The sequence below is a fragment of the Amia ocellicauda genome, chromosome 3 (assembly GCF_036373705.1).
Source record: "Amia ocellicauda isolate fAmiCal2 chromosome 3, fAmiCal2.hap1, whole genome shotgun sequence".
In the NCBI taxonomy this organism is placed as follows: Eukaryota; Metazoa; Chordata; class Actinopteri; order Amiiformes; family Amiidae; genus Amia; species Amia ocellicauda.
Genome location: NC_089852.1, coordinates 14,253,732 through 14,266,784, shown reverse-complemented (window position 1 = coordinate 14,266,784; position 13,053 = coordinate 14,253,732). Strand labels below are relative to the sequence as shown.

General features: G+C 39.7%; 1 protein-coding gene across 1 annotated transcript in view; it reads right to left on the bottom strand.

The window, feature by feature from the left end:
- The window catches only part of grm7 (glutamate metabotropic receptor 7), a 240,999-nt gene that overhangs the window by 30,011 nt on the left and 197,935 nt on the right, over window positions 1–13,053 (bottom strand). The gene's annotated exons all lie outside the window — the stretch shown is intronic.

Here is a 13,053-nt window from a genome sequence, read left to right as displayed (position 1 = left end):
CATTGACCCGTCAAGAGTATTGAAACCCTCCTCTGTGATGGTGCACATTTACAGTAGAGAGACTGTTTTTGTCCCTTCATGAGAGGTGATATGTTTGACCTTAAAACTAATCTGCAGTGTATACATTTTTTACAGAGAGATGGATTACTTTAAGGGAAGATTATAGACACCACTCTTTTCTGATAAAATGGGAAAACTGAATGTAATGGCGTGATTTACAAAAGAATCAAAGTGGTTTCAGTAAGCTGGTATGAAATTAAAGTATATTCTAATACAAGGTTCTGTTAAGCTATTCACTTAAACATAAAAAACAAACATTCTTCTGCTTTATTAAATAGCTTGGTTCATTTTTCCTGTGGTAATGAATGATCTACGTTGCAGTCAATGGAATTACCCACGGTGTAAAACAAATATTATCCAGTTGTACTAAATGTTATCATGCCTGAAATGAACAAACACATTATGGATTTCTTGACTGTGGTAATGTTTTACAGGTGCCTTCCATTAGATGATAATTTCTCCCATTATCCGTTTGGCAGGGTCCAAGTGTGCATGTGATTGACTAAATGACACAAGCTTTCCAATTTCGGTTACCTCTAATGTGTCATAATTAGAATACACTGTAGCCACGGTGACAGACGCTTCTATGATGCACTGAAATTGGGTTGCATAGGTAGAGGTGGATGCATTACTTTAAGGAACCAACCTCGTCACCATTATTTATGCCTGCTCAGTCATACAGACAAATATAGTGTTACCAGGAACTGCAGGCTGGCTTTTTCTAGTGTTCTTGTGTCTTTTGAAAACCAAATCACATCAATCAGGATGGAAATTAAATCAATGGATATTCTGAACAGTTCATTGATATTTCATGTTGCATTTTAGTTTGTTTGATTTTTGAAATGTTGGGCAAATGCAGAATTTTGCATACCAATTTCACTTATTACAATTGATGTTTATATCACAAGTGGTACTGAATTTGGGGTATTTATTTGATTTGTCTACATTTGATTTGTGTCAAGAATATAACTTCCTTCCCCTAAAACACCTCCTGAAAATCTAGTTCAAGTATTTTCTGAATGTAGTAAAATATGATTCAAGAAAGCACAAAAACAACATGGGAATATTGTAGTCAATAATACATGGAAGATGTAAGACATACTAGGACAATGCAGATAATAAAAACTTTAGCTTGAAACAGTATTGACCCATATATGAGAATGAGAGGAAAAAGAACAAAGAATTACTTACAAAAACATATATATATATATATATATATATATATATATATATGTTTTTGAATATATATAAACAAACATGTTTCCTTTGTTCAATAAGCTTTCTAAAACTCCACAGATTGGCATATATTTCAACACCAGCGGCGAGTTCAGGCTGTGCAATGTACAATCAAAACCCAGATTAGAAGCAGCTGGTAGAGGCAGAGAAGAGAATGTATGGCCTACTGTTCTAGTGGTATCAGTTATAGTTCTACGGTTAAATCTGTATGCCAACATTGCCTTTACAGTAGCTAATGAAAAACAACCTCAAGGTCTCCCCTAGCTAAAGACTCCTGTCAAAATCCTTCAGTGGGAACATTTCCCACAGCAGCACCCGAGATGTATGTTTTTAACCTTAAAACTAGTTAAAGTAGGACAATTTGAGGAGAGGGAGCTAGCCAGGCTGTATATAAATTTCAGATTATACATTACCATTTAAGAATTACCATTATACCGTAAGAATCAAGCCGTCGCAAAAGACAGCCTGATTATGATTTTATATATTGTAGCATTTTAGGGTTTTTTACCACTTGGATTCACCAGCACAAGCCAAAGAACCAATAATGAGAGCACACATTGGGGGGGTAAGAAACAGTTTTTATCCTAAGGCAGCTTTAAAGGAACCTCACAGAACTCAGCCTCTCTCTAAACTACTTCTGCCTGGTGGGACCCGGGGCACCCCTATACAGTGAGGGAAAAAAGTATTTGATCCCCTGCTGATTTTGTACGTTTGCCCACTGACAAATAAATGATCAGTCTATAAGTTTAATGGTAGGTGTATTTTAACAGTGAGAGACAGAATAACAACAAAAAAAACAAGAAAAACGCATTTCAAAAAAGTTATAAATTGATTTGCATGTTAATGAGTGAAATAAGTATTTGATCCCTTCAACTTAGTACTTGGTGGCAAAACCCTTGTTGGCAATCACAGAGGTCAGACGTTTCTTGTAGTTGGCCACCAGGTTTGCACACATCTCAGGAGGGATTTTGTCCCACTCCTCTTTGCAGATCCTCTCCAAGTCATTAAGGTTTCGAGGCTGACGTTTGGCAACTCGAACCTTCAGCTCCCTCCACAGATTTTCTATGGGATTAAGGTCTGGAGACTGGCTAGGCCACTCCAGGACCTTAATGTGCTTCTTTCTGAGCCACTCCTTTGTTGCCTTGGCTGTGTGTTTTGGGTCATTGTCATGCTGGAATACCCATCCATGACCCATTTTCAATGCCCTGGCTGAGGGAAGGAGATTCTCACCCAAGATTTGACGGTACATGGCACCGTCCATCGTCCCTTTGATGCGGTGGAGTTGTCCTGTCCCCTTAGCAGAAAAACACCCCCAAAGCATAATGTTTCCACCTCCATGTTTGATGGTGGGGATGGTGTTCTTGGGGTCATTCCTCCTCCTCCAAACACGGCGAGTTGAGTTGATGCCAAAGAGCTCGATTTTGGTCTCATCTGACCACAACACTTTCACCCAGTTCTCCTCTGAATCATTCAGATGTTCATTGGCAAACTTCAGACAGGCCTGTACATGTGCTTTCTTGAGCAGGGGGACCTTGCGGGCACTGCAGGATTTCAGTCCTTCACGGCGTAGTGTGTTACCAATTGTTTTCTTGGTGACTATGGTGCCAGCTGCCTTGAGATCATTAACAAGATCCTCCCGTGTAGTTCTGGGCTGATTCCTCACCGTTTTCATGATCATTGAAACTCCACGAGGTGAGATCTTGCATAGCGCCCCAGACCGAGGGAGACTGACAGTTATTTTGTGTTTCTTCCATTTCCATTTCCTACCATTAAAATTATAGACTGATCATTTCTTTGTCAGTGGGCAAACGTACAAAATCAGCAGGGGATCAAATACTCTTTTCCCTCACTGTATATCTTCTCCTGTGACTGTTTCCCTCCAATCATGGCACTTCCTCTGTTGCTGTGCTAGGGTAACTTTTGAGCCCATTACCCACAATTTCCGATCACTATCTCAGACACCCAAAGCGATATGCCACACCCCCTAACACAACGACCGACAAGACAGACCCACCTAACAGTGCCAGATCGCTACAATATTTATCATCAATAAACAAAAAATGACAAGCTCATGCAATGTTGTGCAATTTCAATTATATTTGCAATTGATGTGGAATTGTTTGTTTACTGCTTGAAGGAATATCTACGCTATTAAATGCTTGAAATGCTGGTAGAAACAAAGGCTTCACTAATATACAAGATTAATCTATTTGATAGATAACTGCTGCTGCCATGAAGTGACAAGCCCAATCATCAAATCATAATATTTGAAACGGGTTCAAGGACGACTTCATGGTAAATGGGTTTCAGATTGCATGTGCTTTACACACCCGTGGAGTTTTCGTTTATTGAATCTGTGTCAAACTCACAGTGACTTCTATTTACAAAAAAAAAAAAATGTTTAACACAACGTTTGAACAGAGGTAAAGTTTTATTCTGTAATTAAATAATGTGAGTCTAGAGTAATTATGTGTTTGATACCTGAATAACACAAGAAACCTTTATTTAATGTCATCTTTGTAAATTGCTTGCAATACTGCAACAGTTTTTGCAACTTTGCATTTGGAGTGGATGTTCTTGGACATTTTAACAACCTCAATGTGAAGTTACAGGGAAACGATTTGTGCACAAGGTGTACAAGTATGTAAAAGCATTCGGAGCTAAGCTTGTGCTATTCACCAGGCAGGTTAATGACAGTTTTGAGTGTGTCGCCACAATGCTCAGTGAAATACAGCACTTTTCTAAGCGACATGGGTGCAGAGTTTTCAAGGCGATTCTCTGACTTCGTTAAGATTGAGGACTCACTGGAGCTTGTATCAGGGCCTCTCTCATACAACTATGAGAGAACGCCACCTAACATGCAGCTTGAGCTTATCAATCTCCAGTGCACTCTACCCAGGTTTTATGCGTCATTAAATTAGACACGACAGATGGCTCAGAAAATGCTGGTTCTGTTTGGCTCGACCTACGTGTGTGAACAAAACTCATCTGTGATAAACTACAATATACCCAAACAAAGATCTCGATTAAGTGATGAATAGTTAGCCTCTATACTGTGGATCTCAACAACAAAAATGGTACCGGACTTTGATAAACTTGCAAAGCAGGCTGATCAACTTCACTGACTTGCTTACATGGTCAAGGCTAGTCACGTTGTCAGGGCTTCTCAAGGCTTGTTGTACAACTTGGTTCATATATGTATATTCCTACAATGCACTGTTCATGGTAGTATGTGCCTGATGCAGAAAATGCACTAGTGGTGATATGGAAGTATGGAAAGTCACACTTAATGTGTTTGTTTCTTAAAGCCTGTTAATGGTAATCTATTGAACATGCTTTGGAATGTGCTATTGTTCAGATTGTTTGTCTTTATTGAAAAACCTATTGAATTATTTAAAAACAATGATCAAACTTACCAATATAAGAAGTCAGTCACAGGTAATAAAGGAACGTGATTGTAAATTTGAACTTAGATGCACTTATGAATAAATTATGGTAACATATATATCATTACTTGATATAGTATTACTTGCAAAATGTAAGTGACCCACCAAAGGTTTTTCAAGATCCATTGTGGCCCCTTGGCCAAAAAGTTTGCACACCCCTGCCCCTCACCCTACTGGGTTAGACCACCAGGGCTCAATAGGCCGTCACCTTGCACTTTTCCAATTCATTAAGGGGAGGGGGAATCTGGGCAGGCTGAGGTCAGGGCAAGATGATGAATTTTCCAGAGTGCTTCAAAAGTCAGGTAAAGCTGAAATTCATCCTTCCAGATGGGCAAACACTTCACCATAACAAGTAGTTGTAAAGGCATACATTTTTATAGTATAATTTTCTAAACATTAGAGATCAGTTGCCCCTAATAATTACTCCCACTATCCAACTGAAAAAAAAGCTTAAATGCCAACTCTCTACAGATTTTTCTCTCTCCAGTGCCACTCCAGGAAAGCCAACTGTTCATAATACCCTAGCTGTGTCTGTGTGTGCATGTGCGTACGTTCGGATGGATAAATCAGAGGTAGGCCTGCTACGGTGAATATTACAGCACTCACTTTGATCTGACACAAGGCATTACAATAGCTCTGCACTCCGCACTACAGAGTGCAGTAGTTATTCAGAGTTAATAAATACAGCAAATAGCCTGTTAACTAAATTGTTCTTTCTGAGTTCATCTTAATCTAATGTGGTTGCCATGGAAACCAGTTAAGATGGCCAACATGGAAACTAGTATGAGCGATTACAGGCTTTAAAAAATATAAATAAGAAAAGGAAAAAGCTTTTTTTTCTTGATCTTCTCTTCTTCCTATGCTATCTGTGTCTGTCTCTTTCCATCTGCCTCGATTTTCAAGGGTTGGAGAAGATGATATTTTAGCATATGGCACCAGCCAAAACATTTAAATAGATATATATTAATAACAAAATGAACTTGAATTTTAAATTGAAAGATGCCAAGTTGACCCGGGATCACTTTTGAATGCAAGAACAGAAGACTGCTGACAGTTCAGACTTCATGTCTCCAGGTTGACAGGTTCATTGCCCAGGGCATTATTGCAAGACACTCTCTTAGTTAGCAAACAACATGTTGCAGCTGGAGGCAAGAATATATGATTCATACCAATACTGTAACAGAAAGAAAGCTAATATTAGTATAAAAGCTATTTTTGTTTCAGTGTTTTTTTTTAAGCAAGATAGGAAAAAGGAAACAGGAATTTTCCTTTCATGTGTGTGGCTTCTAAAATAAATTAATCACATTACAGTTTAGTTGAAGCTACCAGCTCTGTAAATGGAGCATAGGACCCTAATGACCACACATGCAAAACAGCCGCTATTCTCTATAACAGAATTGAGCTTTTTGCCAGCTCTACTGAGATGTGGCTCAGATTTAGAGGTTTTATCTAAATTAGAACTCTTGTCAAGTTTGCGCCAAAAGACATGACAGTACCTCCACTGTGAGCTGAAATCATTGGCTGTGAAATGCTCTCCTTCATATAGCATTTTGTTACGGCAAGCCACTGTAGTGATAAATGCAATGGTCGAATATGGTCTAGTCATTTGTATCTGTAAAAGATCCTACACAGGGTGCCACGTGAGAGAGGAATAGTAATAATACGAAAAAAAATATCTGCACAGTTGCTGGGCATCAGCTGCAATCTGACCAACAGGTCATGTTCTGTACTAACGCAATAATGTTATTATACGCACTCCCTTGCTCCATAGGCAGCTGCTACACATATTAATTTTCACGGACTGCTGGATCTTGAGAGAAACCCACACAGCATCAGGTAAATCTATTAAGAAGTGGCATCTTTTGTGTCAGATGGAGGGGACAAAATGTATAATGAATGCCGCAACAAGGCGCTTGGCATTTTAAAAATAGATAAATAAACCAAGACATAAATAAATAAATTAGATGTGTAAATTAGGTTTTCCCATTCCATGAGCAAATTTGATAGCACTGATTAGTATTCTGCCCGTCTTGGTATCGCCTTCCCACCCCGCCGACCGAAAACTAGACATATGCTACCCCCCCTTTTTTACTGCATCACTAGTGGGTTTTTCTGCAATCTACTGCACATCTGAACTGGTTGTTAGAGAAGACGCATATCCTTTACCATTATCTATCCATAACAACTTCAGTGGCAGGATCACATCTTGCCCACGGTTACTCAGACTCTAGAGACCCTGGAAGCAAATGTGTGTCACCTAGGCCTTAGGCTAATGTACACACTGGTTATCAAGTACACATGGGTCTTGACTATGGCGTGGAGAGAACAGAGTTAACACAAACATACATACTGGTTGCTGCAATATACAACGATCAGCCATAACATTATGGCCACTGACAGGTGAAGTGAATAACACTGATAATCTCGTTATCATGGCACCAAATCAAGGGCCAAATTGTGATGGCTAGACGACTGGGTCAGAGCATCTCCAAAACTGCAGCTCTTGTGGGGTGTTCCCGGTCTGCAGTGGTCAGTATCCATCAAAAGTGGTCCAAGGAAGGAAAAGCGGTGAACCGGCGACAGGGTCATGGGCGGCCAAGGCTCATTGATGCACGTGGGGAGCGAAGGGTGGCCCGTGTGGTCCAATCCAACAGACGAGCTACTGTAGCTCAAATTGCTGAAAAAGTTAATGCTGGTTCTGCATCACAGTTTGTTGCGTATGGGGCTGCGTAGCCGCAGACCAGCCAGGGTGCCCATGCTGACCCCTGTCCACTGCCGAAAGCAGCTACAACGGGCACTTGAGCATCAGAACTGGACCACGGAGCAATAGAAGAAGGTGGCCTGGTCTGATGAATCACGAGTTCAAGGTGTTGACTTGGCCTCCAAATTCCCCAGATATCAGTCCAATCGAGCATCTGTGAGATGTGCTGGACAAACAAGTCCGATCCATGGAGGCCCCACCTCGCAACTTACAGGACTTAAAGGATCTGCTGCTAACGTCTTAGTGCCAGATACCACAGCACACCTTCAGAGGTCTATTGGAGTCCATGCCTCGACGGGTCAGGGCTGTTTTGGCAGCAAAAGGGGAACCTACACAATATTAGGCAGGTGGTCATAATGTTATGGCTGATCGGTGTATATTGCACTCTGCATACAATCATAAATAACTCTCAGCACACTGGTTTATGAAACTGCTACTACTGTATGTGTATTATGAAAACAAATATATCTTTATTACTAGACATCTGTATTAAAAATAGTGGAATCCTTAAATTAAAATCTGTAACAATTTACAGACCTCCTTTTTCTTAATGTTGAAGATATATATTATTAAAATGTAATGCAGGATTTGTTTGTGAATGATATGTAACTAATATCCTCCAAATGAATGGGGCCAGAACAATAAGAATGTGTGCCCACGGAACACTAATTGACCAGTCTTATGCGTACTCTCTGTTCTGTGATTTCCACAAGAAAAATAATTGCAATATGGGTGAGCGAAGCCTGAAGAGAGCATGCTAAGATGATCAAAAAACAAAGGGAACATTACTTAATTGACCATTAAATTAAAAAGGAACCAATTCTGTTGACAGGATAGATTAGATAGAGAAAACAAATTTGTTCAAGAAGTTCTCAATTTATGGTTGTATTTCTTTAATTTCACAGGATAACTAAAATAGAAAGATTGCAGAATGTTTTTCACATTTATTGTACTTGTACACCGACATTCTGTTTTACAACAACTGTGGGTGCTTTTTTGATTGTATACTGAGAGAACTTAATAAACACATATACCATTTTATATGTGCGTGTGTGTGTGTGTGTGTGTGCATATATATATATATATATATATATATATATATATATATATATATATATATATATATATATATATATAATGTATGCTTGGAATAACAAGCAGAGATAGAATGGATCAGAGAAAAAAACTAAATATTTGAAGCTATCCAATGGATCCAAAGAGATGGAAAAAGACCTGGAAGACAACAATGTAAAAGATGGGAAGATTAATGCATAAACTTTGCTGGCATGACATGGAAAAGAGAAGCTGTAGATCGAAGCAAGTGGAAACATCTTGGGGAGGCCTTCATCCAGCAGTGGATCGATATGGGGTGCTGGTGATGGTGATATACACACCACGTCTGTGTGTGTGAAGAATCTAGATTAATAGCTTGACTTATGGCTGTAGCTCAATGACCTTTGTATCAAAACACCTGTGTACTTCAACTGACCCATCTATCAACATGCCTCTCTCACACCAAAAAAAGGTCAAGCCCAATCTTGTGTAGCCATGGCTCTACAACTATTAACAGGCATGCAATGTGAGGGTATTCTCTTAATGTGTTTCAAATGGTCTCCTTCAAGTACAGATGCCACTCACTGCAATAATTTAGAAATGTAGATTTAGATCTCACATGAAAATGGAAGAACTACCTAAAATGGGTCAACTGAGACAGCTGACTGAGGCAACACAATCCCATGACTATATATTGTGGCAGTGTGCATAAATTAATTCAATAATGTTTTAAATCTCAGTTCTCTATAATCCGGGGTTTGACTATCACTGTGCAATCAATACATCAGCCAATTTGCTCTTCTCCTGTATCCTTCAGTGCATTATGAAGGTCCAATAAGTTTTGACTCAAACAAACACATCAACCAACAAAATAACCTGGTGTCAACCATCCAAGGGACATTTAAAAGTAGATTTAATTCTCTATTGATTTTGCAGTGTTCATATTTGAACTGAAGGGTGAATGAGGCTTGTGTGCATTTGCTGGTTAAGACATTGCTGAGCAGAGCTTCTCCAATCCTATCTAGAAGTCCAGACATTGTTATTCAAGGCTACCAATGGATGCTGTTGAAAAAAAGAGGACATTATTTATTCTTTCAATTGTAGGATTTTATACCTGTAGCCTGTTGGATCTTTAGTGTCTGTCAGAATATTGCATCGTTTGGCCCTTTTCTCATGGCAGAGCTGTCTAAAAAAGGTTTAATACTAATCCCACCTACCACTAAGGAAAAGGAGTTATAGAGTACAAGTCGCCCATGAGATCCACAAAGTAATGCATCTCTTAGAAATGCTGAAGGATGGAAAAGTGTTCTTATTGCACAGTGACCAAACAATGGGAATTTCATCAACAGTCATGTTTACCACAAAAGTCTCAGGTCCAATTAGCTCAAAGTGCCTTTACATTTAATTGAAAAGTAAACCTGATTATTTAAAAGGTGAGGAAAAACCCAAAGAAGGACAATATGTTGCTATTTTAATCTAAATAATTTCATTTTTGTATATATATTAAAAAAATGTCCTTTTATTGTGGCCCTATTACAGACTCACCAAACATACAGGATTTCAGACAGAGTGACGTACTTTTGTAAACTCATGATTTTAAACATAATAGATTAATAGAAATAGATTTTCAATGTAATATTATATATATAAAGCTAATCTTATTTTTTTCCAGAACTGTGTGTGTGTGTGTGTGTGTGTGTGTGTGTATATATAAATAAATAAATACAGTATGAGGAATGGTCGAGAACAGACGCCTGTGTGGGTGCCTGGAACACACCGACAAACATACTTCCAGTACAAAACTCCACTAGACAGCCTGCGGGGCAACATACGTCCGGCGCCTCGATACTTGGATGCACTGGTTTGACAGGGTGGTAGGGCCGAAGTTACAGCTGACCCCAGTCAGCTCCTCACCCCGTCTCAGTATAAAGAGACCGCTTCTTCCCTGGTAGGGTGCAAAGTACCGTAAGGGAAAAGCAGGGAGGGTGTTTTGGAGTGAGAGAGAGAGAATACAAAGCTATAATATCAACTATGATAACGAACCTTGGCTACTGGTTCAGACTACCATTTTTGGATTCTGGACTTTGACATGGCTGCTCTGTGTTTCTCAGTGTTTTTATTGTTCTTTTGTTATGTTTAGAGTGGGACCCGTGACTATAATTCTTTAGTTAGGCTCAAAGAGGAGTTATTTTTGTTTCTTGTTTTGGCTCTCGGGGTCCCTTGAAACCCTGCTCACATACATTCCCCTTCCTCACTGTGTGCTTCCTCAACCCCGCCTACAGAGCCCTGAAACCGGGGACATCCTAACATGGTGTTATAATATATATATATATATATATATATATATATATACACACATACATACATACACACCGATCAGCCATAACATTATGACCACCTGCCTAATATTGTGTAGGTCCCCCTTTTGCTGCCAAAACAGCCCTGAACCGTCGAGGCATGGACTCCAATAGACCTCTGAAGGTGTGCTGTGGGGCACTAAGACGTTAGCAGCAGATCCTTTAAGTCCTGTAAGTTGCGAGGTGGGGCCTCCATGGATCGGACTTGTTTGTCCAGCACATCTCACAGATGCTCGATTGGACTGATATCTGGGGAATTTGGAGGCCAAGTCAACACCTTGAACTCGTGATTCATCAGACCAGGCCACCTTCTTCCATTGCTCCGTGGTCCAGTTCTGATGCTCACGTGCCCATTGTAGACACTTTCGGCAGTGGACAGGGGTCAGCATGGGCACCCTGACTGGTCTGCGGCTACGCAGCCCCATACGCAACAAACTGCGATGCACTGTGTGTTCTGACACCTTTCTATCATAACCAGCATTAACTTTTTCAGCAATTTGAGCTACAGTAGCTCGTCTGTTGGATCGGACCACACGGGCCAGCCTTCGCTCCCCACGTGCATCAATGAGCTTTGGCTGCCCATGACACCCCACAAGAGCTGCAGTTTTAGAGATGCTCTGACCCAGTCATCTAGCCATCACAATTTGGCACTTGTCAAAGTCGCTCAGATCCTTATGCTTGCCCATTTTTCTTGCTTCTAACAAATCAACTTTGAGGACAAAATGTTCACTTACTGCCTAATATATCGCACCCACTCACAGGTGCCATGATAACGAGATTATCAGTGTTATTCACTTCACCTCTCAGTGGTCATAATGTTATGGCTGATCGGTGTATATATATGTATCTAACAGTAATATTATCACAAAATGCTGCTACTAAAGATAAGCCAGCAACAGAAAGTTATTAAAAATGTATAAAGCATTCTAAAAGGGTCTAGTTAGTAAAAGTAAAATCCATGATAACATACTGGATTCTGAATCTGGATCATTGTTGTTTTATTTATTTATTTAGTTATGTATTTCTATGTATTAAATTGTTTCCTAAAACTTAGGCTACTTTTCAATGTGATTTTGTGCTCCTTGATTTATAGATTTCTTTATGTTGGAAGGGAAATTGAACTGACCTGCTAACCACAAATTCCCTGAACTAACATAATGAAAAAATAGATTGCAAACATCCTACCTCCCAAAAAAACTCAACCTGGACCTTACCTATGACATTTTCCGTGAGACTTGGAATAAGTTTATCTGGCTATGCTTCGCAGGAACACCACTTCTGCACAAAAAGCCGGCTTTAAAATCAACAGCACTCGGAGCAGAGCAGTTCTCATCTGTATTCATTCCAGCACTCGGTGGCAAGTAATGACATGACTGTGTCTCAGCTTTGCTCAATCGAGGTGCGTTTGATGATGTCAGCCCTCCACAGCACTCTCTGAAATGGATGAGTCTTTTGAATCAGGCCGCTCTGTTTCTCTTGAGGATTATATTTCATATTCAGACAGAGATCTGGGCAGAAACTGGCCATACCACAGGGCCTGTGCTTTTCTAAAATGTTTCCCCAGCCTTTCTGTTTTCCTTCTGGTTGCGTGTTACAGACCTTATGTTGCAGTTTTCACACAAACAAGAGCAGAGATGTATCGGAGGATGTGAACCTCTTGTATCTAATCCCCTCTCTGTTTGAGTATAATCTGAGAAATTAAAACAAAACAATCTGATTATCTCAGATGCCACTGTCTTGCTAGGATTTTCCCTCTCTCTGTCCAATTAACGCTTGCACTCCTGAAGTGTGTATAATTTGAAGGAAATATCAAAATGACCATACCTTAAAGTCTGTGGCAAAGTGCCACCAGAATATAAAGGGTTTCACAATATAAAGTATGAACTTCAGATCAATAAGCATATTCATTTCCTATAATCACCACCGGGCCAGAGTCCAGCTAACTCTACATTCTAGGTAACCAAGGAAATGGGAATCAACAGGGCATGTGCCACATTTTTCAATTTCCGGGAATATAATTGCTTTTTAGCCAAATAGTCAGATGAGAAAGAATGCTGCCGAAGGGAGAAAGACAAGTAATGGGAAAATGTCGTCTTGATAATGAAACGTTTCCAAAAAAGGAAATTGTAGAGAATTAACT